Source organism: Miscanthus floridulus, chromosome 19 (assembly GCF_019320115.1).
Source record: "Miscanthus floridulus cultivar M001 chromosome 19, ASM1932011v1, whole genome shotgun sequence".
Taxonomy (NCBI): Eukaryota; Viridiplantae; Streptophyta; class Magnoliopsida; order Poales; family Poaceae; genus Miscanthus; species Miscanthus floridulus.
In genome coordinates, this window is record NC_089598.1 from 56198380 (window position 1) to 56226308 (window position 27929).

At 44.0% G+C, this 27929-nt stretch overlaps 1 pseudogene; it reads left to right on the plus strand.

The window, feature by feature from the left end:
* The first annotated feature begins 4260 nt into the window (after positions 1-4260).
* On the plus strand, positions 4261-18155 carry LOC136526065 (UDP-glycosyltransferase 89B2-like; annotated as a pseudogene).
* The last annotated feature ends 9774 nt before the right edge of the window (positions 18156-27929 follow it).

Consider the following 27929-nt stretch of genomic DNA (forward strand, 5'->3'; position numbering starts at 1 on the left):
CAGCACCATGATGTTAAGAATATTGCAAGAATGCATTCTTCATGTATCATCATACCACACTTGTTAACATATATGCATTCGCAATATCTTATGCCATATTCATGCATCTAGGATCGGAGGAAGAAATAACGTTGCTGGAATTCGACGAAGTAGAGGAAGAGGACCAGCAGGAGAATCCTCAAGTCGCAGCTCTTGAAGGCGAGGAGTAGAATCCTAAAGAGCTTCTGGAGTACCCTGACCACCGCGCCCACTTCCTTTCTGTGAGGCAAGCCCCGGAGCATTTGAAGTCTCCCAATATTTTACAAATGATTACTTCAGTACTTATGATTGATGCATTAGATTATAAGAGTTGAATGGACCACTTGATGCATATAAATTCCTTGTCTAGATATTACACCTTTAACCGCTATAGGTCCAGGATCGAATATATGCTTAGCCATGCTTAGACCGGTAGAAGTTGGGTGATGTCCTGTCACCTGCGAGATATAGGTGGATATCGGAGCACGGTTGTCTATATTTGCTATTGTAGAATAGAACCATGGGTAAAAGAAAATTGAGGCCGGGCGAAGTCTATGTGTAGGGTGACTCATGTGATTCTGTCTGTGCCGATCAAGGACCATACCGTTATTGGAACTTCTAACAAGATTAAACGCATGCCTATCACTTAGCTGGCCGGATAACTCGTTCCGACCGCGAAGCCAAGTAGCTCAACTCAGGCCAGGCCCCATTCTGTTGTGCGCTCCTTGCGAGGGGCGATCAGACTGAGCCCAAGGGCAGGCTAGGCCTGAACGTCCTAGCATCTGGTGTCCCAGATTGTGCGGTGCGGTACAGACCCACGAAATGTGTACCTAAGTTGTACCAAAGGTGACCTAAGGCTGCCTTCACGCGGTATGCCTATGTTTGTGTTAGGAATAAATTCCCAACTGGTTGAAAATCGATTCAAATTGTCGTCTCTCCTGGATAGTGAGAAACTTGGCTAGCTCCAACATCGTAGTAACTGTGTTATGGAACATGATGGTTCGGGTGAATATGGAATCACAATACCTGCTATGGTTACTATTGTATGCTTTTAAATTGATATACCACATGTTTGGCATAGGATAGTTGCTAATCTAGAGATGGATAGTTATAATTAACTTGATAAAGGAATCATAATTGTATAACTGAGTTAATTGCTTTTATGCAAAACATTGTCAAGCTATCTCCACTTATACAGCCTTGCATAATCCTTGGAGTCATTTTATTTCTAGTTTATGACGGGTAAGTCTAGCTAAGTACCTTCTCGTACTCAGGGTTTATTTTTCCCATTGTTGCACATGGCACTGTGTATCATGGTTATTGCAAGAGTTGCTTCTATCCCGCCATGGATGAGGAGTAGGCCTTGGGTAGGCTTCTTTAGTAATCCCTATCTTTACTTTTGTGGACTGTGATCCTACTTGGCACTGTACTAAACTATGTTGGCAACTTTACTTTCAAAACTTAATTTGCTTCTGCTTTTATCTATCAAACTCGGTTTGTAATAACTTGGTTTTATACTCTGATGATGAAAATGTATCTTTGAACTTTATGTAATATGTGATATGTATGTTGAATCATGTACGATCTTGGTTGTTGTAAATCGTTTATCAAGACCCGTCGTGGTACTCGACGGACTACCGGGTTTATATGGGTTCAAGTATGACAGTACGACCGCTTGTGGGCTGCCATTGTACTTGTACTCTTATAAATTGGTTGGTTTTTGCGACAGCTAGTATACTAAAGAAGCCTGCCCAAGGCCTACTCCTCATCCACGGCGGGATAGAAGCAACTCTTGCAATAACCATGATACATAGTGCCATCTGCAACAATGGGAAAAATAAACCCTGAGTACGAGAAGGTACTCAGCTAGACTTACCCGTCATAAACCAGAAATAAAATGACTCCAAGGATTATGCAAGGCTGTATAAGTGGAGATAGCTTGACAACGTTTTGCATAAAAGTGATTAACTCAGTTATACAATTATTATTCCTTTATCAAGTTAATTATAACTATCCATCTCTAGATTAGCAACTATCCTGTGCCAAACATGTGGTATATCAATTTAAAAGCAAACAATAGTAACCATAGCAGGTATTGTGATTCCATATTCACCCAGACCATCATGTTCCATAACACAGTTCGAAGATGATGGTAAGTGCCTTTATGGTACACAATCCGGTCCATTATGAAGTTGCAAAGGTCGCCGACCATCTCTAAGAGCTCGTCATCCTTGTATGGGTTCCTTCTCGTGTCTTTATCTTTCTCCAACTACAAGAGAACAAGTTTAGGTTTACTATATCACAACATATGCGAACTTTTCATACTACGAGCGAAGAGGTTTCAAACTTACCAGATTGGGGTTTCTATTGTAGTCCACCGATGGTACTCATCATAATACATGTGTAGTATCCACAATGTAGACTCCCAGGCTTCTACTTGGGGCACTGTATGTTTTGCATATGGAGATGTTAAGTAATGCTATTGACAGACACGTAATATATGGAGTACCAAAGTAAATGACACTTACCGCACATAGAGTTTTGACATACAACTTTTCCTTCCTATTTGGATGATGCCTTCCCTTATGTTCCTGGACATAGTGCCTGAATGCCCTGTTCCAATGGTTTTAGCAAATGCAACTTGTTAGTATCCCACATTGAACCTTACAAGTATGTATACAAACATAGTAGCTAAAATGAAGGATTGTCGATATATATACGTCTTGACAATCGCTATGAAGTCTTTGTATGTCTCAACTGAGGAAATCCGTTGAATCAAAGACCCATGCCATGCTATGTGAGAGCCAGACGCCTATGCAAATCCAGTGATCGCTGCATGAATTTAGTCATAGAAGGAACACATAAGCTATTTTGCATCGAAACAAAGTATACTGAACAAAGCTAAGTATACAGTTGAACTTACTTGACGTGGTATGGTATCCATATATTATCGTGTTGTTGGAGATTTTTAAAACATAGGGCAATGTATGCCGCAACCTTGAGGGACTCTTCCAATATTTTCTTGTTCCTGATGTCCTCTTTCTCCTTAAGTGTCTTTCCAGCTCCTAGTTCTTTGCAATCTAGTTTCCACTCTTTAGGGTAATTAAAATTTATTGATGCTATAGGTGAAGGGTCTATATACCCGTGTTTAGAGCTGGCCTCTTTTTCACAAAGTCTGCTTGCATTCTATAAATCACGGTGTGGGCTTAGTTACAACAAAATTCAAAAGATTACATTCATATCATATCGAGAGGGCAAGGACTTACAGGCACCATATAGCGAATTAGATTCATTTCTATTCGTCCGAGGTGGAAGCATGCCTGGATATCCTTAAACTCAATGACAATTTGTCCCACTTGGGGCTCCAAATGTGCCAGACAGGGATCCATGCTTGTAAGATTTCTAGTTCTGTTATCTGAGCACGCAAGTACCAATCGTGGAACTTTCTCATTCCACATGGCAAGCACTGTATGACTCAGGTTTGGTAGGAAGTTCATGCCTTTTTCATATTTATCCGGGCAATCATTTGACCATTTGAGGTTATCAACAGCTGGATACTTGTTAAACCCTTTATGCAGTTTGCTAGTGGTGCCCTCCTCAGAAGCTAGTGCTCTGAATTCTTTTACTTGGTTCTCAGGCTTGTAACTGGTCATGGGCCATCCACTTGTGCATCGATGAGACAGTCATTAATGCCCACATACGATGGCCTTATCTTGATTGGGATTTTGTCTCGAGCTTCCATTTCTGGAACAGTTCCTTGTCAACTTGTGCATCACCTGCTCCATGGGCCACTTGTTCTTCACATATCTAGCTGTTCACGAGGCAATTGCTTGTTCATGAGACACTTGTTGTTCATGTATCGACTGCGCTTGTTGAGAAGGATGTTGCATCTCATCATGCCTTTGCTCGGTATGAGCTAGGAGAAGGACGTGGCATGTCATCATGCCCATGCTCGATATGAGGTGGAGAAGGATGTGGCATGTCATCATGCCCTTGCTCGGTACGAGGTGGAGAAGTCTCTAGCGTGTGGTGGTCATGGTCATGGACCAGGTGAGTATACCTCCCCGTCCTCGACGGGTCGCTCTAGAGGATGAACTTCAGTTCGGAGTTGGCAAAGACTCGGTCAATACAATGTCCCGTCTGTGCCAAAGGATGAACTAGTTCATGACGTCTCCGAGTAACACGAGCCCCTCGGGAATAGGGATGTTCTATCTTCCAAGTCATGAACTTGGGCTTCACGGTATGCACCTCGACCCGAGTGTAGTCCTGCGGGATGTCCCTATTGTGCCACATGCCGCCCGGAGGATGTGCAACGCCCGTTGCCACCTCAATGACCACGTTTTGCCTGCCCATCGGAACCACCAATTTGCAACTGGTTGGCGCCCGTATGCGATCGACGGGGGTTCCGGTTGCATTGGAACCTTGACTGCTAGGAACATCTGGAGGGCTGCCAACTACCGCCAGTTCTCCGGGCGGCCCCATTGGTGTCTGTGGCTCCATCGTAGACAGTTCTTTCTCCACCAACATCTTTTCAACTAGAGCCTTCACTTGGCGCTCAAGATTAGACTCTCGGTCACTGCCATGTTTCTTGTACATGTGCCTCTCCTCTATGAATCCGTGCTTCCAGGACATCCTCTTCCCTAGCCCCCTGGTGCGTCCTGTGTGCTCGGGGTTTCCCAAGGCAACGGTAAGCTCGTCCCTCTCTCTAGAAGGGTTGAATGCGCCCTTCTCCTTGTCTTCAGCAAGTTTCAGTATCTTTGATACTACCTCTCCGGTCTCTGGCTTAGCAAACTTGAGGCTACTACCAGATGAATTGACACTCCTCGCGTATATCCACTGTTTAAGGCGTGGCTTCAACTTCGGCACTTCCGTATTCCCGGCAGCTTCGGCCTCAAGACCTCTTGCTTGCCAGCGTAGCCACCGGGGCCAAGACGAGGGTAGTGTTGGTTCTTCTTCGCTTGCTCGCTGTTACGGGCACTAAGGGCCAATGATGCCTCTGAAGTCTTCTCAGCCACGAGCTCCTCCCATTGACTAGGAGTTATGTTGCCATACTCGTGGAAAGGAGTTAACTTCTGTTGGATAAAGTTCTTGTTCAGATCCGACCGCCGACGTTGGAAGCTCTGCCCCATTATCTTAAAAGCATTTGTTTGTACCAACTCGTGTGTTCCCTCCGGAAACCTAAAGTTCTGCTTCAGCTTCTCCCGTAGGTCTACCTTTTGGCTCATAGGTACAAGATTCCAGCCACGGATAGCTGGGTTCAACTTATCTCTAACTACAAACCCGATGTGATTACGGAATTTCGCCCTGTATGTATATGGCTCAAGGATCTGCCCGTTCGGACCGACCTCCAGTTATCACATAGCATGCCTTGTTGTGATATTGGTTTGGCTTTCTAATCCCCCTTGATTTCCTCTTTGGCTGGGTAGTCTCAGTCGTGGTTGTGTCCTGAGGTTGTGGAGCAGGAGGCCTCATTGTGAGTATCTGTGGCTCCTTCCTCTGATCTCCTTTGCCCCGCTACGTATTGTCCGGCAAGACGAGCCGGAGGCCGACGTCGTCTTTTCAGAGGTTGAGTAGGGACGACCTGTGTATCCGTAAGGTCAAAAGTGTTAGCAGAGGTAACATAAAGCCATAGCATTAGCCAAATTTACAAGCTACTAAGGCTTTATCCGTACCTCGTCGCTCGGATCAAAATCCTTATCCAACTCGTCCTCCGTTGGCCTCCGTCTGGGTTCTCGTGGGAAAGGATCATCGGGACTTACATATTCCCCCTAATGAGGTGTCGTCATCATCGATCCCCTTCTTCGCATTGGGCATCCTCTCCAGCCTTCTCTTCTCTAGGCTCCCCCCACTGGATCCTTATCATCGATAAGGTCCTCCTGAGTAAGCATCACTTCTAGACCCTTTTCTAACTCGTTATCGAACTGCTCCTGAGTAAGCTGGTCATCTAGTTCTTGCTCTCCATGGATGGCTGCTCATCATTCACGGGCATCGGGATGCACTCTTTGATGTTCGCAACATTTCGTGCCTTGTTCTAAGAGATGCAAGAAAAAAAGTAGTATAAGTAGTAGAAGTAGTAGTACTAGTGGTAGAAGTAGTGGTACTAGTAGTACAAGTAGTAGTACTAGTACTAGTAGTAGTACTAGTAGTAGTAGTAGTACTTGTAGTAGTACTAGTAGTAGTAGTAGTACTTGTAGTAGTAGTAGTTGAAAGCACTCTGTTGAATGATCTAGCAAATAATTGGCAAATATTGATTTGCTCTAGTGTTGAAAGCAGTAAGAAAAATTTGTGTACCATTTGGAGTGGGGGCAGTAACATTTTGTCAGCTTGTAATCTATAACAAACTTGTACAGTTGTATTTTGGTTATGGTAATTAGATCACTTGCTCCAGTGACCAAGTAATTACTTTCATGGCATATTTTAGGATTTTGGCAAACCGCCAGTTAGCTGCTAGGTCAAAGGAAAGAAAGATGCGCTACATTGCAGAGCTTGAAAGGAAAGTACATACTCTCTAGTCAGAAGCAACTACACTATCAGCTCAGCTGGCCATGTTGCAGGTTCTTCACTTGTACAGTTGTACTTACCTTTTCCAGAATTTTTAAATATGGAGACGTGTTAGATAAATGTTTACATTATAATCTGCAATTTGGTTGCTACTCAGAGTCACAGTTGCTTTGTCTCATGAACAGTCAACAAAGATTTTGAATATATACGCAGTTTGATACATGGATTACTTTTGCAATGTTTTGAGCATTTATTAACAGTTCTACATTAGATATTTGTGGCTTTGGTTCTTCAATTCTACAATAACAAGCATAAGCTTCCTTATGTGTCTGCATATGGGTATTAGTTTTCCAGGCTTGAGTATCTTTCTTAAAAAAGAAGATCATGCTTTACTCCTGAAGCTTGTTCTGCAAATAATCATAAGGTGTGCTTTGCTTTCTGTTTGGTAACTCTTATCCGACTGTTATGGGTGGCAAAGCCCACACGGTTAGCCAGCAGCCCAAGAGGGTGGCAACATTCCCTATAGTCGCCACCAGCCCCCATGTTGCTACCAGGAGGCTTCCACCAGCTCCAGTCCCTGCCTTTGCCAAGCACCTTTCCTCAAGCACCATGAGTTCCCATCCCTCAACCACTGCAGCAGCCAAGCGCCACCAGATTCTGCCACTGGGTCCCTTCTTCCTTCCTGAAGATGAAGCTTCTGTCCTCCAATCCTCCATCTTCTTGCTACATCTTCTCTACTTTAATTTCTGATCTGCAACCCTGCCTTTTCTAGCTCTGTTGCTGCTCTTTGCCTCTTGCTCTACTGCTGCTGCAGCTCTAGCTCTACTAGCCATTAATCTCTCAAGAATCTACTGCAATGGCTGACCAAATTAGTTAAGCATGTAGGCTGAAAATTCATGATGTGAAACAGATATTGCTCAGAGGCTATTGTCAGGTCTCAAATACCACACAAGAGCACATAATCAATTTGCCAATTTATTTCAAGCCATGGCATGTACACGCCATGAAATGCCACGACCAGTTACTAGGAAAACTCATCGGTATCTTTGTTCAGAACTAAGTTCAAGTAAAAGTTCCACCAAACTAATTTCAGAGATCAGCTCAGTTTCTTAGAGTCATTGCTGACATCTCTGCTCTGGTTTGTGTTGAAAATTTGTGAAGACAGAATCCATGAAGGTGTAGTTTCAGATATTCCATTCTGAACGTGCGTGTGAAATGCTGAAATGTTCCACGTTCCCACGCTTAGATCAGTTGACCAATAACAAACTTGCCACTTGCTCATTAGTCAATTCATCAAAAAAAACTCATCTCAAGCTAAGACCGGGAACTCTGCAAAACAAGAAAAAAAAGGTTGCCCCTCCACTAGTAGAGAACAGACCTTGATCCAAGGCTAAATCAGGCTCTAGTCCCGGCATTTTTTGCGCCCGGGACTAGAGAGACCTTTAGTCCCGGTTGGTGGATCCAACCGGGACTAAAGGTCCCTGCCCAACGGCTCCTGCGCTAGGTCGTTGTGGCAGGGGACCTTTAGTCCCGGTTGGATACACCAACCGGGACTAAAGGTCGACCTTTACTCCCAGTTGGTGGATCCAACCGGGAGTAAAGCTCTTGTCCCGGCTGGTGGCGTGGCCCGTGGCTGAAAACATACCTTTAGTCCCGGTCGGATCCACCAACCGGGACTAAAGGTCCACCCTATATATACCGTCCGGCTTCTTCCTCCCCGAGCCCGCCCGAGAGCTCAGTGTTCTCGCTCTTCCATCCATTCTTCTTCGATTCTCCGTCGATTTCTTCGATTCCTCCGTCGATTCTTCGGTTCTAAAGGTTACCAACTTCAAACTCTTATGTTTCACCATTGTCTTATCTCATTTTGTTCACTATATATAATTATATATATATGGTTCTTTATTGTGGTTTTTTTTCATTTGTATTGAGCTCAAAATCACTTAAAGTTTGCATATTTACATTAAGGAAGGTTAAAGTAGCTATTAAAAACTAGTATTCACCGTTCATTTGTAGCATGCATAGCACACTTTATTGTTTAGAGATATAGAGAATTTTAGAGTTTTTTTTAATTTTATTTGATTATAAAATGAGAAATTTATAGTGTATTAAAAAATGAGTATAGAGAGTAGATGGCAACGGCTTCCGGGTCCTCGGCCTCTCATGGGTTCCCAAAGCGACTTAGGCCGGGCCTCCCACTCATTGCATGCGGCAAGTGTTGTGATGAGACGAAGATTATGATGGAGTACCGAGTGAAGAAGGAGGGGTCCGAACAAGGGTCGCATTTTCTACAAGTGTCCGGATCGCAATGTGAGTTATTTTATCGTATTTAATGACTATGGTTAGTTTATACCTATTTTTATGATGGTTGTGATTAAAGTTCTAATTTATGTTTTAATTTCAGTGGGATGGCACTGGATGTTTAGGCTTCTAGTGGGAGGAAAAATATGTTGAACTCGTGCAAAAATATCTTGCACAACAGGCAGATATGGTGGCTAATGATGCAGTGATCCAGCCAAAGAAGCCCAAAGATGTTGAACAAACGGGAAATCTGTTTGTTTTAGTTGAGATTGGTCGCGAAATCCTTGTTCTGCTGAAGTGCATTTTAGCTTTAGTGTTTATAGTGGTAGTTGGGATTGTCTACATTGTAGCGAGGCTTTCTTAAATTTATAGCTTTTGTGGTGGTATGCATGTTGTATAGTTAACTAATTATGTTCTAGGTTTTAATACGGTTATTTATGTCATGTAATGCAGATGAGTCGGCATTGGATGTACAATGTTGATCGTCGCTCACAAGAGTTCATGGACGGCGTGCATTCTTTGTTACGTGCGGCCGAGGCAAACAAACGCGATGGTTTCATGTGCTGCCCATGTGCCGTATGTAAGAATACGATGGAATATGCTAACTCAAAGACTCTTCATTCACACTTGTTCAAGTCGGGTTTTATGGCAAACTATATTTGTTGGACGCAAGCACGGAGAAACCGGAGTTTTAATGGAAGAAGGTGAAGAAGAACAATGGGGCGATGATGACATTTTTGCTGAATATGGTGCCCTTCAATGATACTGCAATGGGGGAAGCTGAAGAAGAGGTGGGGGCAAAGGAGAAACCCGCTGAAGAAGAGGCGTGGGGGCAGAGGAGGAGCCCCGCTGACGATCTTGGTCAGGCCATTCATGACGCACAAAGAGAATGCGAAAGTGAAAAGGAGAAGATCAAGTTCGACCGCATGCTAGAGGATCACAAGAAATTGTTATACCCAACTTGTGATGCGGGGGTAGAAAAAGTTAGGTACCACATTGGAATTGCTGCAATGGAAGGCAAAGAATGGTGTATCTGACAAGGGATTCGCGGAGTTGCTAAAATCCAAAAGAAGATGCTTCCGAAGGATAACGAATTGCCCAACACTACGTACGAAGCAAACAGATAGTCTGCCCTTTAGGATTAGAAATCCAGAAGATACATGCATGCCCTAATGACTGCATCCTCTACCGTGGCATGGAGTACGAGAAGTTGGATGCATGCCCTGTATGTCACGCGTCGCGGGTATAAGATCAGGCGAGATGACCCTAGTGAGTTGAGGGCGAACGTCCCCCAAGAAGAAAATCCCTGCCAAGGTTATGTGGTATGCTCCTATAATACCACGCTTGAAACGTCTTTTTAGAAACAGAGACCCATGCAAAGTTGTTGCGATGGCACAAAGAAGACCGTTAAGGTAGACAATATGTTGAGACACCCTGCTGATGGGTCCCAGTGGAGGAGCAATCGATAGCGAATTCCCCGAGTTTGCAAGTGACGCAAGAAACTTAAGGTTTGCTTTAAGTACGGATGGTATGAATCCTTTCGGGGAGCAGAGCAGTAGTCACAGCACTTGGCTTGTTACTCTATGTATCTACAACCTTCCTCCCTGGTTATGCATGAAGCGTAAGTTTATTATGATGCCGGTGCTCATCCAAGGCCCAAAGCAACCTGGCAACGACATCGATGTGTACCTGAGGCCACTAGTTGAAGAACTTCTACTTTTGTGGAACAAGCCAGGTGTACGCGTTGTGGGATGAGCACAAGCAGGAGCACTTTGACCTGTGAGCATTGTTGTTCGTAACAATCAATGATTGGCCAGCTCTAAGTAATCTTTCAGGACAATCAAACAAGGGATATAATGCATGCACGCACTGTTCGGTGACATGAAAGGTATATTCTTGAAAAAGTGTCGCAAGGTCATGTACCTTGGGCATCGACGATTTCTTCCTGCAAATCACCCCGTAAGAAAGAAAGGCAAGCATTTTAAAGGTAAGGCAGACCACCAGACCAAGCCTCGCAACCGAAACTGGTGAGGACGTCCTCGATATGGTCAATGATGTGAAAGTAATATTTGGAAAGGGACCCTGGCAGCCCAACCTGTTTCGAAGGACGCCAACGGTCACGCACCCATGTGGAAGAAGAAGTCCATATTTTGGGAGCTACCCTATTGGCAAGTCCTAGAGGTCCGCAGCGCGATCGACGTGATGCACCTGACGAAGAATCTTTGTGTGAACCTGCTAGGCTTCATGGGCGTGTATGGGAAGCCTAAGGACACAATTGAAGCACGACAAGACCTGCGGTGTTTGAAAGAACGAGACAACCTGCATCCAGAGAAGACAAATGATGGACGCCAGTACTTAAGTCCTGCCAGCTACACTCTTAGCAAAGAAGAGAAGGACAGCTTGTTTGAATGCCTAGATAGCATTTAAGGTACCATCTGGATTCTCCTCGAATATAAAGGGTATAATAAATGTGCCAGAGAAGAAATTTGGACACTTAAAGTCCCATGACTGCCACGTGCTCATGACTCAATTGCTTTCAGTTGCATTAAGAGGAATTCTACCGCCAAATGTACGTCTAGCCACCGTGAAGCTATGTGCATTCCTCAATGCAATTTCTCAGAAGGCAATCGATCCAACGGATCTAGCGAAACTACAGAATGATGTGGTTCAATGACTTGTCAGCTTTGAGTTGGTGTTCCCTCCTTCCTTCTTTGATATCATGACACACCTCCTAGTTCATCTGGTCAAGGAGATTACTATTCTCGGTCCTGTGTTTCCTACACAACATGTTCCCCTTTGAGAGGTTTATGGGAGTCCTGAAAAATATGTCATAACCGTGCTCGGCCAGAAGGAAGCATCGTCAAGGGCTACGGAACAGAGGAGGTCATTGAGTTCTGTGTTGACTTCATTCCCGATATTAACCCGATGGTGTTCCTGAATCGCGACACGAGGGGAGACTAAGTGGAAAGGGGACACTAGGGAAGAAAACATATATGGTAAGGGTGATGATTATTTCAATAAAGCACACTACACAGTTCTATAGAACTCCTCCTTGGTAGATCCGTATATCGAGACACACAAGAACCTCCTCCGATCTGAGTTCTCAGGGAAGTCTGAAGCATGGATTACGCGTCAGCACATGGAAACTTTCAGCGACTGGTTTGCGAAAAGAATGTCAGGGTGATGAGAGTATTGATGAGGAGTTGTATTGTTGGCTAGGCAGCCATCGTGGCATATCCTCACATACAAAGGGTACGAGATAAATGGGAATACATTTACATAGTAGCACAAGATAAAAGGAGCACCAACCAGAACAGTGGTGTCCGCATAGATGCCACCGACCCTAGTGGGAACAAGCAAACATATTATGGCCGCATAGAGGAGATATGGGAACTGGACTATGCATCTCATTTGAAGGTACCTTTGTTCAAGTGCCAGTGGGTAAAGACGACTGGAGGCGGCGTAGTAGTAGTCGACAACCAGTATGGAATGACAACAGTGGACCACAACAATATTGGGTACAAAGGCCGAACCGTTTGTCCTTGCGAAGGATGTGACTCAGGTGTTCTATGTCAAGGATATGTCTACAAAACCGAAGAGAGGGAAAAACGACAACCCACCCAATCAATGATGAGCCAAAGCGCCACATAGTTCTTTCAGGAAAAAGAAACATCGTCGGAATCGAAGACAAGTCAGACATGTCAGAAGATTATGAAAAGGATGACCGAATTTCACCTTCACAGTGAACAAAGAACCCTAGCATCCAGCTAAACGATGAGGACACTCCATGGTTACGGCGCGATCTAACCAAGGGACATACGTCAAGAAGAAGTTCACTACTGTGCCCGCTTGATATATATATATATTGATGTTCAATAGTGTGTATTAGAGATATTATGTAATAATTGTGAATTTATGTTTGAATGTGGGGTTATGTCACGTTGAAACGATGTGAAAACAAATTATGTTTGATGTTGGGATTATGTCGCGTTGAAATGATGTGAAAACAAATTTTTGTTTGCTGGTGGGATAATGTCACGTTCAAATGATGTGAAAACAAATTTCCAGTCGAAACACAAGAGTTTTTCTGAATTTAATTAAACATTATATTTTTGGCATTATCGAAATAGTAATTTAAACACAATATTATGTTTTAAAACTTGTTAAAAAAATTAAAACTTTAGGTCACATAATTTTCCTGTGTGCAATAAAGCAAAATAGAATCTATATTTTTTAAAATATTTTTATGTCTTTTATTTAATTTTCTGTGCAATTAACTATCCTTTTATCATTTGTGTAAAAAGAAATATATTAAAATCCTAATGAATTGGCGGGCAGCGAAACTGCAGTTTGGCTGCCCGCCAAAAACCTTTAGTCCCGGGCCCACCACCAGCCGGGACCTTTAGTCCCGGGCGCCACCACCAGCCGGGACTAAAGGTGCGACCTTTAGTCCGGGCGTTAACAGGGCCCGGGACTAAAGGGCCTTTAGTCCCGGCTGGTGGTGGCCCGGGACTAAAGGTCCTCTCCCTTATATAGCCTCTGCGCCGCCCGGCCCCTCTCTTCTCCTCCCCACTGCCGAGCCAAGCCCTAACAGACCCGCCGCCGTCCGATCCGCGCCGAGCCGCACCTCACGAGCGCCCGCACGCACACCGGCGCCCACCCCCGACGTCGCACGCCCCGACTAAGCGCTCCGACGCGCCGCCCCGACCACCGGCCCGGCCCCGACGCCCCACCGCCCCGACTGGCCGACACACACTATGGCCGCCGATGCCCGCCCCCTGACGCCGCGCCAGCCCCTAACGCCGCCTGACCCCGACGCCACACCGCCCCTGACGCCACACCACCACTGATGCACGTGCGCGGCCCTGACGACTCCACCCGGCCCGGCCGGCCACGACGCTCCGCCACCGACACCACCCCAGCCACCGACACCGCCTCGTCATCACCGCCTCCGGACGCCCATCACCGACCCCCCACGTACATCGATCGTCACCGCCGACCCCTACGTACGTCGATATGTGTTTGTATGTGATATATGCAGAGGAACGCCTGTTGTGTTGTATGCGGAGCAACGCCGTCGTTGTGTTGTATGTGGAGCAACGCCGCTTGTTGTGTTGTATGCGGAGCAACGCCGCCTCGTTGTGTTGTATGCGGAGCAACGCCGCCTCGTTGTGTTGTATGTGGAGCAACGCCGCCTGTTGTGTTGTATGCGGAGCAACGTCGCCCCGTTGTTGTATATGCGGAGCAACGCCGCCCCGTTGTTGTATATGCGGAGCAACGCGCCCCGTTGTTGTATACCCTAGGAGAACGACGATTCGCCCTAGCGAGAACGACGATTCGCCCTAGCGAGAACGATGAATTCGCCCTAGCGAGAACGACGAATTCGCCCTAGCGAGAACGACGAATTCCCTGTCGTTCTCGCTAGAGCGAATTGTTGTTCTCGCTAGGCGAATTCGTCGTTCTCGTAGGGCGAATATCGTTTATATGACTTGTTTACATATATGACTTGTTGACATATATGATTGTTTACATATATGAATTGTTTATATATGACTTGATTGTTTATATATGTGACTTAGATTTATTTTGTATATGACTTATTGTACATATATGACTTGTTTAATATATGAATTGTTTATATATGACTTGTTTATATGACTTGTTTATATATGTGACTTAGATTTATTTTGTTTATGACTTATTGTACATATATGACTTGTTTACATATATGACTTGTTTATATATGTGACTTAGATAAATTTGTATATGACTTATTGTATATATATGACTTGTTTATATATGTGACTTAAATTTTGTTAAATTTGTTAGATATGGCTGCCCCGGGAGACAACATGGAGGAAGAAATGATGAATATTATTGCCAATGCTGGTGAGCAGGATGTTGATGACGGAAGTCAATACCTAGCTCTTGAAAATGAGCAAGAAAATGTTTTGCAAAAAATACAGGCGAGGTATATATACTAAATATTATATATGTGAATATTGTATATATTTCTATGTACAAAAGATATTTATTTATTATTTTTTTATATGTAGCCCTCTGGATCGGCGACCACAACGGCGAAGAGCAAAAATGTTCGAGGACCGAAGAAACCACTGGAGGGCCGGTACATAATATCGGAATTCAACATCGAGATGGCACCAAGAAGATACATATTGGACTCTACAAAAGGGAAAGATTAGAGTCCAAATTATCTTAAATTAGGAATATTTTCATTATAACAAAGATTGTATTGAGTCGTACTCGAGTAAGGTTCATGTTTAGACTCTGGGTATAAATACCAAACCCCGGCTCTTGTAAAAGATCAATCAATCAATCAAATACAAAGTCAATTACTTTTTTTGGCTTTGGCCACCCCTTAGGAGTAGTAGAGTAGATCTCGATGAGTTCTTCAGCGAGTATGGCTACATTATTCTAGTCGACCTCCACTGCTTGTCTGTAAACCGTCATGGTTTATACCTCTGTTCGTATGGCTGCATCGATCCGGTCGACCCCACTACGACTCTGGTATAGGCTAGTTATCGATTCTTATCTAATTCAAGTACGGCCTGTGTGATTCTGCCTCACACTCCACTGCTTGAATTAGATCAAGGTCAAGTTATCGGCTCTACCTTGGTATGGCAGTCTTTGGTAGATTAATTAAGTTACCGATATTGCTTATTACTTTCATTATTTATCTAATTACAACAATATTACTCTGCCCGATTGAGATTGATTTGAATCGGCCTTATATCTTGTTTAACTCATCGTTTGCTAATCTAAAACTAATCTAATCTACATCTTAAACGATGAGTTATGTTTTTCATCGACTATTTTGCGTTAATCTTAATCGTGCATAGCGTGCGGTTAAGGCATGTCCGATCTTGAGTAGATCTATTCATTAATAAAAACCGTTTCATGGCCCGTCATCATGGCCTGTGGGATTCTGCCTCTCACCCCACTGTTGACACCATGGAGTGGGGATCGTTAGTTAGTAGACCCTCTCCTGAGAAGGCATGACCTTAACTGTGCGCTATGCCTGAATTGGCTGTTTAGTCGATATCAAATGCTTTCATGAATAGCTCACATTATGAGATCATTGAAGTAGAGATAAGTTGAAAGATGTGTTAGCCCCATAATCTTGTTATGGTATTATGGCCTGCATGATTCTGCCTCATGCCTCACTGATATTAGTAATGAGTTAGGGTCATCGAGTCTATTGTTGTTTCTACGGCCTACATGATTCTGCCTCATGCCCCTGGTCATGGCGATAGATGGGATCTAACATGTTCATTAGATTTACCTTTATTAAATGATTAAGAGGTGTGAGTTGTTTCTTTAAATAAAAGTAGTTCGGTTACTTGTAATCATTGGCTCAGTATAAACCAATCATCATTGATATCTTATTGTCATTGATTAATATTTGCTTAAATAATATTTATCCTGAATGATAACCGATCCTTCTTATACAACCCATGAGCTTTAATCGATTCATTTTTGTAAATATGCTGGGATTGACTATTTAGTCGATTTCCTCTCATATCGGCTCTCAGAGCCGTACATTCGGGACTGTCTGGCAACACCGGCACATTTCGCCCTTAATTACTAATAAGCTTTCTCTCTTTGTCAATTGTAGGATCAAATTGACTGGCACGTCTCAGGAGGATTACGCAGGATCGACCACCCTTGCACTGAAGCCAGGCGGATCTGCTCCATCGAGCGGTCATTTCTGGCTTGCTGCGTGTGTCCTCGACACGAAGACAAAAATTCAGTGTCGACACTAATTTATTGAGAGAGAAAAATGCTTTTCGTTCCTGGAAAAAATACGGCTAGTAAGACGAAGTACAAGCATCCACCACAGACTACACCGATAATCGTTGAACCAACCGTGCACAACAAGCTGTAGCAGACCACCCACGCGACGACCGCAGCCACAGTATGCGGCGCATGGCCGCCACGCAAGCCCCTCTAGCACCAGCAACACCACCGGAGCGCCGGATGTGCTACTAGTCCCCGTACCCCGCGTAGGGCCACATGCAGTCTCTCCTCCACCTTGCCTCCTCCTCACCATTGTTGAGACGCCCGCCACAACCGACCTCCTCGCGCCGCTCTTGCCGAGCACCCTTCCTTGGTGCGGTCGTTCTCCTTCCCCTCCATTGTTGACCACGACATGTCGGGCTAGACCTCCGTGGGCACCGACTTCCACGTGCACGCCGCCGCCCTACGAGCACCGCTCCAGCTCTGAGCACGACGTTGCCGTAGACGAACACGTCGTAGCCATGATCTCTGATTTCTTCTATGGGTGGACGCAGCCACACGCGGCGCAGGTCGACATCCTGTGGCTAGTTTTCACGCAGTCTGGCATGCTCGCCACGGCCGCCACGCACTCGCTGTTCTGACGCATGCCAAGGCCACCCGATGGTGACGTTGGGCGCGGCTATGTTGTCTCGTTCCCGGCGCTACCCGGTGCGTCGTCCTTCCCATGGCGGCAGATCTCGCAGATGTACAGGGGCTACGCAGAGGGTGGCCACGACAAGCACTCCGAGGCGATCAAGGATAACTTCCTTTGGAACATGGAGGGCGCAGTGTTCGTGTGCAATACCTGCCATCCTCTCGAGTGGAAGTACCTGGACGCATAGCCGCTCGAGGACTTGGCCAACAAGAGCGTCTGGGTAGTGGGACCGGTAGCACCCCCATCGGTTAGCGCAGGCGAAGGCGACCTCGCCGCCCACGACATCAACGCATGGCTAGACGTGTTCTCGGACTTGTCGATGGCGTACGTGAGCTTCAGGACCATGATGGTGCCGCCACCGCCGCACGCCGTGGCGCTCGCTGCCACGTTGGAGCGCAGCGGCACGCCGTTCGTCTAGGCCACGTCGATGGTGACACTCTCGGATGGGTTTGAGGACCACGCGGCCGCGGCGGGGACCAGGCTAGTGCTCCGCGGGTGCCCTACATAGGTGGCCGTGCTGTGGCACCATGCGGTGGTCTGCTTCGTCACACACTGCAGGTGGAACTCGGTGCTGGAGGCCTGCACGGCCGGGGTTCCGATGCTGGCATGGCCAATGGCGGTCGACCAGTTCTTCAACGCTCAGCTGGTCATGGAGGAAGCGCGTGTCGGCTTGGCCGTGAGCTGGGGCTGGTCTGGCATGGTCCCAAAAGCCGACGAGCTCGCACGTGCATTGGCTCAGGTCGTCGGGGAGGCTGACGCTAGCATGAGGGCGCGCGCCGTGGAGATCGCTGCCGGAATGGCGGAGGCAATAGGCGAAGGTGGCAACTCGCGGCGGGAGCTAGATCTGCTAGTGCAGGACCTACGAGAACTTGGACACGGGAGATAAGCCACCATGGTCGTTGATCGAGTAAGCTTCTAGGCTTTCAACGCAAAAGAAAAGGAAAGAAAGAAACCAAAGTACTATTGTTCATTCGACCATCCCGGTAAGAATCGTAGAGTGATCTGCTCATCCTAGCAATTCTCGTAAGCTGCTTAAATAAGTTTACTAGTTAATTATACTACGCCAGATTCGCACAGCAGGAACGAGGGCATTTTTACTGTAGGGGCGGCTGGGGTTGGGGGCGCCCCTACAGTGGGCGTCCTCGGGCCCCCAGCCCAGCCGCCCCTACAGATGGCACTATAGGGGTGACTGATAACCTGAGCCGCCCCTACAGTTGGGGCTGATCTGTAGGGGCGGCTCAATCACCAGCCGCCCCTGCAGTGCCCATTTGTAGGGGCGGCTGTTACCAGCCGCCTCTGCTGTTCGACTGTAGGGGCGGCTGAATCACCAGCCACCCCTACTGATGGCGCATAAATAAATAGCAGCCACCCTTCTTCCACCTTAGGACAGACTCTTCTACAAAAAAAAGGTTGGGAGGCCTTTGGCTCATCCTAAAATTGCTCTACTAAGAAGGGAGTTTTTGATCTCAAATCTTTTAGTGGGAGGCTCTAAAAGGTAAGGAAATGCTTCTCCAACTCTTTATTTGAAGTTTAATTCGTTGGTTAGTGAGTAATTTGATTTTTGGTTTTCTCTCTCTTCCATGGAGCTTGAGCTAGTTATGAGTGAAATTGGACCCTAATTTCACTATACTAGGGTAAATTAGGTAGGGAAGTAAGATTGCACCCTTTGTTAGTACATCTTTGTTGATTTTAGTGTAGTATTAGTGAAGTTTGATGCATGTGTCATGAAACCCTATATCTAGATCTAGATCTAGGATTTTGTTTTTTTTCTTTTTCAATTTTTCTTTATGTGACTAGGGTTTGCATGTAGGTGAATGCGTAAGATTTTAATTGTTTCTAATGTGTAAAATATCCTCTACCATGGCTACTAATTATCATTTAATATTTATTTTGATTCCATTCTATAATGTGTGTTTTAATTAGTTATGGATAAATAGGCCATCAATTAATTATCCTCTACCATGAAATTAGAATGGAGTTTGCATGAAAGGTAGTGGATGAATATTAAATTTTGCTAAATGTTTTCTTTGAAATTGTTTATTTGAACCAATTAATTTATATTTTAAAATATTTATGCATTAATAGTCAATTAATTAACTATCCTCTACTACCATGGTGCGTGTCTCAGGTATATACAAATTATTCTCGAGTAATACTCTTTCTTTAGTTGTTTTGTTTCTATAAGATGGACTACAGGAACTCTTGGATGTATGGTTCATTAAGACACGACGCTCTTTTCCGTGATGAGGTGGACAAATTCATCAAAGCCGCAGAGAAGCATGCAACGACGTTGAAAGAGAATAGTGACATGATTATTTGTCCCTGCAAAGATTGCAAGAACCTTATTGCATTTCGAGATGTGAGTACCATCAAAGAACATCTGATTAGGAGAGGATTTGTTCCGGACTACACAGTGTGGATTCATCATGGTGAAATAGTGGTTGTTGATGACAGCGATGATGATCTAGCTGATGAAGCTAAAACCCAAGCATACTTGTCCCGATTCACAGACGATCTTGAGCAACAAATGGATCGTGACTATGGCAATGAACAAGGTGGTGGCTTTGGCAATCAACAAGGTGGTGGCTTTGGCAATGAACAAAGTGGTGATGATGCTGGTGGTGCCAGCAATGATGGCGAAGCACATGAGGGGGATGCAGATGACGGTGACAACTTGGACGAAATGCTTGGGGCCTTTGGACTAGAAATATTAGAAAAGAGCAAGAGAGGTCTAGAAAATCTTGAGAGGGTGACAAAAGCATCAAAGAAGACTGTGTATGATGCTGAGAAGGGTTGTCCGACATACTTCACACTGCTACGTTTTGTGCTTGAGCTACTCATCCTAAAGGCTAAGTACGGCTGGTCGGACTGTAGTTTTGATGATCTGTTGTGCCTCATGTCACGGTTGCTCCCACGGCCGAACACAGTTCCCGCCAACACATACCAAGCGAAGAAGGTTATAAGTCCACTCACATTGGGGGTTGAAAAAATCCATGCATGCCCCAACCACTGTATCCTTTTTCGGCATGGCACATTGTTCGAGACTTTAGATACATGTCCTAGGTGTGGGGCTAGTTGGTACAAGAACAATGACCTTCAAAGTGAGGTGGAAGCCTCTATAGGAAAGAAGAGGAAGAAGGGTGGGAAGAAGAAAGAATCTCAGCCCTCAGAGGAAACTCCATTAGGCAACGATGCAAATAAGAGAAGAATTCCTGCCCTGGTTATGTGGTACTTGCTAGTGACCGACCGCTTGAGGAGTATGTTCCTAAACCCTAAGGAAGCCGCATTGATGACATGGTGGGATGATGAGCGCAAGGTGGATGATGATACGATCGCACACCCGGCCGATTGTAGCCAGTGGCAAGCGTTCGATGCCAAGTACAAAGCAGAATTCAGTGATGACCCACGGAATGTATGGTTTGGCTTGAGCACCGATGGAATGAATCCCTTCAATGAGAGGATGACCGACCACAGCACGGAATGTACTTCAGTGATGACCCACGGAATGTACTTTAGATATCCAGGCATGCTTCCACCTCGAACAAATGGAAATGAATCTAATTCGCATATGGTGCCTGTAAGTCCTTGCCCTCTCGATATGATATGAATGTAATCTTTTAATTTTGTTGTAACTAACCCATGCCGTGATTTGTAGAATGCAAGTGGACTTTGTGAAAAAGAGGCCAGCTCTGAAACATGGGTATATAGACCCTTCACCTATAGCATCAACAAATTTTAATTACCCTAAAGAGTGAAAACTAGATTGCAAAGAACTAGGAGCTGGAAAGACACTTAAGAAGAAAGATGATCAGGAACAAGAAAATATTGGAAGAGTCCCTCAAGGTTGCGGCATACATTGCCCTATGTTTTAAAAATCTCCAACAACACGATAATATATGGATACCATACCACCTCAAGTAAGTTCGACTATATACTTAGCTTTGTTCAATATACTTTGTTCGATGCAAAAGAGCTTATGTGTTCCTTCTATGACTAAATTCATGCGGCGATTATTGGATTTGCATAGGCGTCTGGCTCTCACATAGCATGGCATGGGTCTTTGATTCAACGGATTTCCTAGTTGAGACATACAAAGACTTCATAGCGATTGTCAAGACGTATACATATTGATAATCCTTATTTTAGCTACTATATTTGTATAATACTTGTAAGGTTCAATGTGGGATACTAACAAGTTGCATTTGCTAAAACCATTGGAACAGGGCATTCAGGCACTATGTCCAGGAACATAAGGGGAGGCATCATCCAAATAGGAAGGAAAAGTTGTATGTCAAAACTCTATGTGCGGTAAGTGTCATTTACTTTGGTACTCCATATATTACGTGTCTGTCAATAGCATTACTTAACATCTCCATATGCAAAACACACAGTGCCCCAAGCAGAAGCCTAGGAGTCTACATTGTGGATACCACACATGTATTATGATGACTACCATCGGTGGCTACAACAGAAACCCCAATCTGATAAGTTTGAACCTCTTCGCTCGTAGTATGAAAATTTCACATATGTTGTGATATAGTAAACCTAAACTTGTTCTCTTGTAGTTGGAGAAAGATAAAGACATGAGAAGGAACCCATACAAGGATGACGAGCTCTTAGAGATGGTCGGCGACCTTTGCAACTTTATAATGGACCAGATTGTGTATCATAAAGGCACTTACCATCATCTTCTTTCCGACTTAGGTAGTAATCCTCTATACCAACACCTTCGGGAGACTGATAGGCTAGCCCTAGGCTGTTGATGACAATGTGGTATGATTTGGATCAGACTTTGGAACGGTTTGGACTTTGTTTTGCATGTGGACTTGTGGATTTCTTAATGGACTATGATATAACGATAGACTTCATAATGGACTATGTTGTAATGATAGACTTTTGTGAATTATGATTTGTGATGATGTTCTAAATAATGGTCTTGTGTTTGTGGATGTATATATGTATATTTATGGCGGTCATATTCGAATTTGAATTATATATATATATGTGTGTGGTCAGATTTGAATTTGAATTATTTATTTTTTGCTGGAAAATCCACTGTAGGGGCGGTTCTTGATTGAACCGCCCTTATAAATACACACAGCAGGGGCGGCTGGCGATACAGCCGCCCTTACAGAAGTCCACTACAGGGGCGGCTGATATTACCAGCCGCCCTTACAGAGGGAACTGTAGGAGCGGCTGAAAACATCAGCCGCCCCTACAGAGGGCACTGCAGGGGCGGTCAGGAAACCGCTCCTACAGAGGCACCCTCTGTAGGAACACCCTGGGAAGAGCGGCCGGAGTAGCCGCTCCTACAGTTAACTTCTGTAGTAGTGTTATGAACGAGTCCAGATGGCTTCAACGACTACAACACTCTTTTATATGTTTTTTTTTCGTAAACATGTCTTAGCAGATATAATTCCTCCCTTCCAAATTATAAATTTATTCTAGCTTTTTATATACAGTAGCAAGTATTCCCGTGCGACACGCATGTGTTCATAAAAACTATTTCGAATGCAACAGGAATGCCAATTGAATTCTGGATATGTCAATTCATATATATATATCATCAACAATATCTTTAAATACAAAATAGGATAATGAATTATGTATTGGATCTATAAAACGTTAAAGAAATTTACAAAAATATGAATGAGTGGCAACAGACTAGTGAAGCTGATTTCGCTTGTTCACCGGTGCAAAACATAAAAGATTTAAAGTGGGGCTGCGGGGCTGCGGACCAGGTGGTGCTCTACGTTGTGATTTCATATTCTTTTCTGATCTTAAAAGAATCCATGATCAGCCGGTGATGTAAACATGACGAAATATGGCTTCAATCATATAAGATTGTACACGTACACAACGTTAGGGATTAGGACTTTATTAAAGAAGTAAAATTGCACGTAAATGGCAGATGTAAAATAACGTGACTTGAACAAACAAATTCGGCATATGTTAAACAACGTGACTTAAATAAACAAAAGGTAAATCATAACTTTCTTAGTGTCAAAATCATACAAATCTTACGTCCTCCGGATGATGGAAGGCTCAGATGTGATGGCGTCAAGCACTACTACATAAAATCTTATGCGAGACATTTTCAAAATAGCTCCGAGGTGGTTGGGCTGGTTGTCCGCCTCGGTTATTCGTGGCCGGGCAGCTGACCCATCAACCGCCTTTAATGCTAAACCGAGGCAAACCATAAAATAACCACCTCGGTTAATAATGATTAACCGAGGCGGTTGTCCTAACGCAAGGCGGATGCTTTAAAACAACTGCCTCAGTTAATACTGGCCCAACTCAGAGCCCATATCTATCCTTCTATGGGGCTTATATATAAACCGGACTTAGGTTAACTGTGAGCACTCCCACACGCGCCCTACCTCCCACTCCCAGTGGCGTGCCTCCCCTCTCCACGCCGCACCCATCCCCGAGCCCCGACACCCCTCCGCGTCCTCACTCCTCTCCTCCCTCTCCCCAGCGGCTCCCCCTCCTCCCTCTCCCCTCACCGACGGCTCCCTCTCCTCCCTCTCCAGCGCCGCTCTCCTAGGGGCCCCCTCCCGCGGAGGCGCACTTCCAAGGCCCCATCCCGGCGGATCTAGGGGCGGGGCGTGCCGATCCGGTGGCGGCGCGGGCTCAGCAACGGTGATGCGGTCCCTGGCAACGGATCCAGGGTCCTCGACGGCGGTGCGTGGTGAGGAGAGGAGAGGAGAGGAGGCGGGGCATGGTGGATCCAAGGCCGGGCGTGCAGATCCGGTGGCGGCACGTGTGGATCCGGCGAGGAACGGGCTTGGCAGTGGTGGCGCGACCGGATGTGCAATATGATGACGATGACGACGGCGCGCAGATGCGGCTAGCGGCGGCGGCAGCCTATGGATGTCCACGGTTTTTGCTTTTTTGGTTTTTATTCGATTTACCGAGGTGACCATCGAACCGCCTCGAAAAAGATCCCATTTATCGTGACCTTTTGACTGAGGCGGTTGCGATGCCCGCCTCAGTTAATCATTTCTGCCCACCTCGATAAAGTTTCCTGTAGTGTGAAGATCGAACAGGTATTATAGAGGGAAAGCCTCCCTCAAAAACATCTATTTTTAATCACAAAATATCTTTCATCCTCTGGATGATGGAATGCTTAGATGTGAAGGCATCGAACGAGTATTATAAAGAAAGAGCCTTTCTCAAAAATAATATCTCTTTGATTAATCACAAAATAAGTACATTAACAATTGGTAGTATTCTTATTAGGAAGGGCTAATGATTCAAAGACCCATAGTACTCCCTTCATTCCAAATTATAATTTATTTGACTTTTTGAACCCCAAGTTTGACCACTCGTCTTATTCAAAAAAAATTGTGCAAACGTAGTCAAATTTAAGTCATTCTCGAAGAACTTTTGTTAATAAAGCAAGCCACATCAAAAGAAGTGATAATTTGCACAAAATTTTGAATAAGACGAGTGGTCAAACTTAGGGTAAAAAGTCAAACAAATTATAATTTGAAACGGAGTTAGTATTGTCTTTATTATTTGTTTTATATGTTTATTATTTGGTTTTGACTCCAAAACGAATTAAAATACAAAATGCTTCCATGGTCCACCCACATCCTCCCATACCGGCACCAGTTAAGTGCTCAGTTATGGTTCGTAAAACGAATTGGAATACATATGACTATCATTGGTAAATATCTAAAACTTCCATACCCATATAAGTTAGAGCAGCACGTGCCCAGGCATAGTACGTAGTTCTAGTCCCAAACAAAGTGAAATGCTTGACGTGATCGTTCAATAAATATCCAATTTGCATGTTGTCATGTAACAACAAGCAGAATATCCCATTGCAAAGCAAGGATAAAACTTCTCCATGCATCATTTCAGTTCTCGTGTATTAGGATCCAAAATAACAAAATTATTTATGGAGCTGTATATATTTTTTTTTGAGAGGTGGAGCTGTATAAGTTTATCATATGTTTATGGGTCATTTGGTGAGGCCTGGTTTACATTCATGCAATTTTAAGTAATACGTACAAGATGTTGAACCAAACAAAACTAATTTGAAGTGACATTTTTTCTCGAATACGCAAGAGAATTGCGTATCATTGTATTAAGGAGATAGAAGTTTTTAATTTAATATATACACCGTCTTAGAATATATTTTTTTTTCCGCAGAAATAGAGAATAGATATTGGACCAAACAAATCATACATTTTCCATACTTTCATCGTGGAAAGCAGGAGTACAAGACAGGCACGTCCGTCAAAACCTGTTGCCAACCATATAAATCTAATAACAAGTTTAAGAGAAACAAGATGCTTCAACAGAGCATAGAAACCCTATAGGCCAGCTGGAAGACCAACACCAGTTTTAGTGACAGGAGTACCATCGATTTTTCATGCATTATTAGAAGCACCCGTGCAAGGCCCCTCATTGTTGGCGGCTGCTCTTAACGCTGCAGAAATACACAAATGATGTAAACTAGGTATACCCTGCGCGTTGCTGCGGAAGTTTAAGAAATGGTATTTTGTGAATGACAAATGAATTAATCATGAAAATATGAAGCGCAAATTTTCTAAGAAAATGTTAGGGTAGCAAGTGCGAAAGACAATATACATAGTTTGCACAATAGCATGTGTACGTACATCACACAACTGTGCAGGAATCGTCCCATACATTCTACAAAAACTCATATAGGTGTGGGAGACCAACAGTTTGAGAGCATGTAGAAATCGAGATGAATGTTTTCTCATCAAACAGGATAAAGAGCGTGAGAGAAAAATAATATTTAGTTACTATACAATGTATACGATGTATGTCAGAGGTTCATGTCAGCAGAAACTAAAAGAAACAGTGGATACATAGCAAGCAAAATTTAAAATAAATCGTTCTACTACTAAAAAAATAAAACAAAAATGTATAGGATGGGGTTCAGCAAAAATTGAGAGGAAGCTTTGAAACAGGATGACAAAAGTTTGTGATGTATGCCTGGCCGTTGGCCACTACTACAAAAATGATTTATAGTAATGCCTTCCTTTCTTTGTAGGGGCGGCTCTATATTGAGCTGCCCCTACAAATGACCAGCCGTCCCTACAAATCGAATTTGTAGGGGCGGCTCAATATTGAAGTGCCCCTACGTATAGACGCTGAGTATTAAAAATTAAGCACTGAAATTCAAATTTTGTAAACCACCTCGGATGGAGAAACAATCAAAATGAAAGTTGTAGATCTCGAAAAGTTATGAAACTTTATAGTTGACAACTTTTTGATTTGAAATCATCTTGTCAAGGAAACTATGTTTGAATTTCCAAAAATTTGAAATTTGAATTTTTTAAACGACCTCGGATGGACAAACAGTAAAAATAAAAGTTGTAGATCTTGAAAAGTTATGAAACTTTGTAGTTGATAACTTTCTCATTTGAAATCATCTTGTCATGGAAAACTACGTTCAAATTTCTTAAATTTGAAATTCAAATTTTATAAGTGACCTCGGATAGAGAAACTACCAAAATAAAAGTTGTACATCTCGAAAAGTTATAAAACTTTGTAGTTGACAATTTTTTTATTTGAATTAGGTTAGGGCCTCAAATAATTAATTTATGCTCAATTTTGTTTAATATATGGGGAACAAAAATGGAATGTAGACACAAGTGATCGTGGGGTGCAGTGGTAGAGGAGTTTACGCGTGAGCGAGAAGTTGTGGGTTCGAAATCGAAACCTGGCTGACGCAAAGTGTGCAAAAATTATGAAAAAAATGCTGCAACGATAGAGTGTGGTGTGTGTGTGTCTGTCGGTGTGGACCTTCTCGTATTAAAAAAAAATTGCTATTTTTTACCCATTTTTCATGATTTCTAAAAATTGATTTGTAGGGGCGACTCAATATCGGCTAATAACACCAGCCGTCCCCTACAAATCGATTTGTAGGGACGGTTTAGAAACCGTCTCTACAAATCAACAATTTGTAGCCACCCCTTCATAGGAGCGGCTGGCAAAACCGCCCCTACCAAGGTTACGAACCGCCCTAGAAAAAAAACATTTCTTACGTAGTGGGCTGCTGTGGAATTTTGCAGAAAAAGGATCCGCCTCTTGAGTCTTGATCATTGGCTTTGTCATGTTGGAACGGATGGCATCACCAACATATCAAGCAGGCCCACCCCAAGTAGGAATTGATGGTCGCATGGAAATCAAATTCTCAACGTGGCAACATAGTAGTATATTACTAGACTGTCTCCAATAAAGACCTATATAGACACACAAACCCAATAGATAATAAGAGATCTAAAATCAGTCTCCAACAGAGTACCTATACTGGAGATATTTTGGGTTGCCTGAGAGGTACAATTTAAATATGGGGTATTCTCTCTTCTGGTATTTACAAAAAGGATTTCTTTTAGGTCTTATTGTTAGAGAAGATACAGAATAGGTATTGAATTCTTTGTCTGTAATGCTACCCAAATGACGAATATGTCCTGTATTTTGAGTGTTATTGTTGGAGATTGCCTCAGGAGCTTACTGAATCTTGACTGAAACGGCCCGTTCGGCTTACTGAATCTTAACTGAAACTGACTGAAAAATATTGTTCTGGCTAAATTATTGTGAGAGAAAAATAATATTTCACTGAAAAAACAAGCAGAACAAGTCCAATATGGATAAGCCAAACGGGGCCGTAAATTAT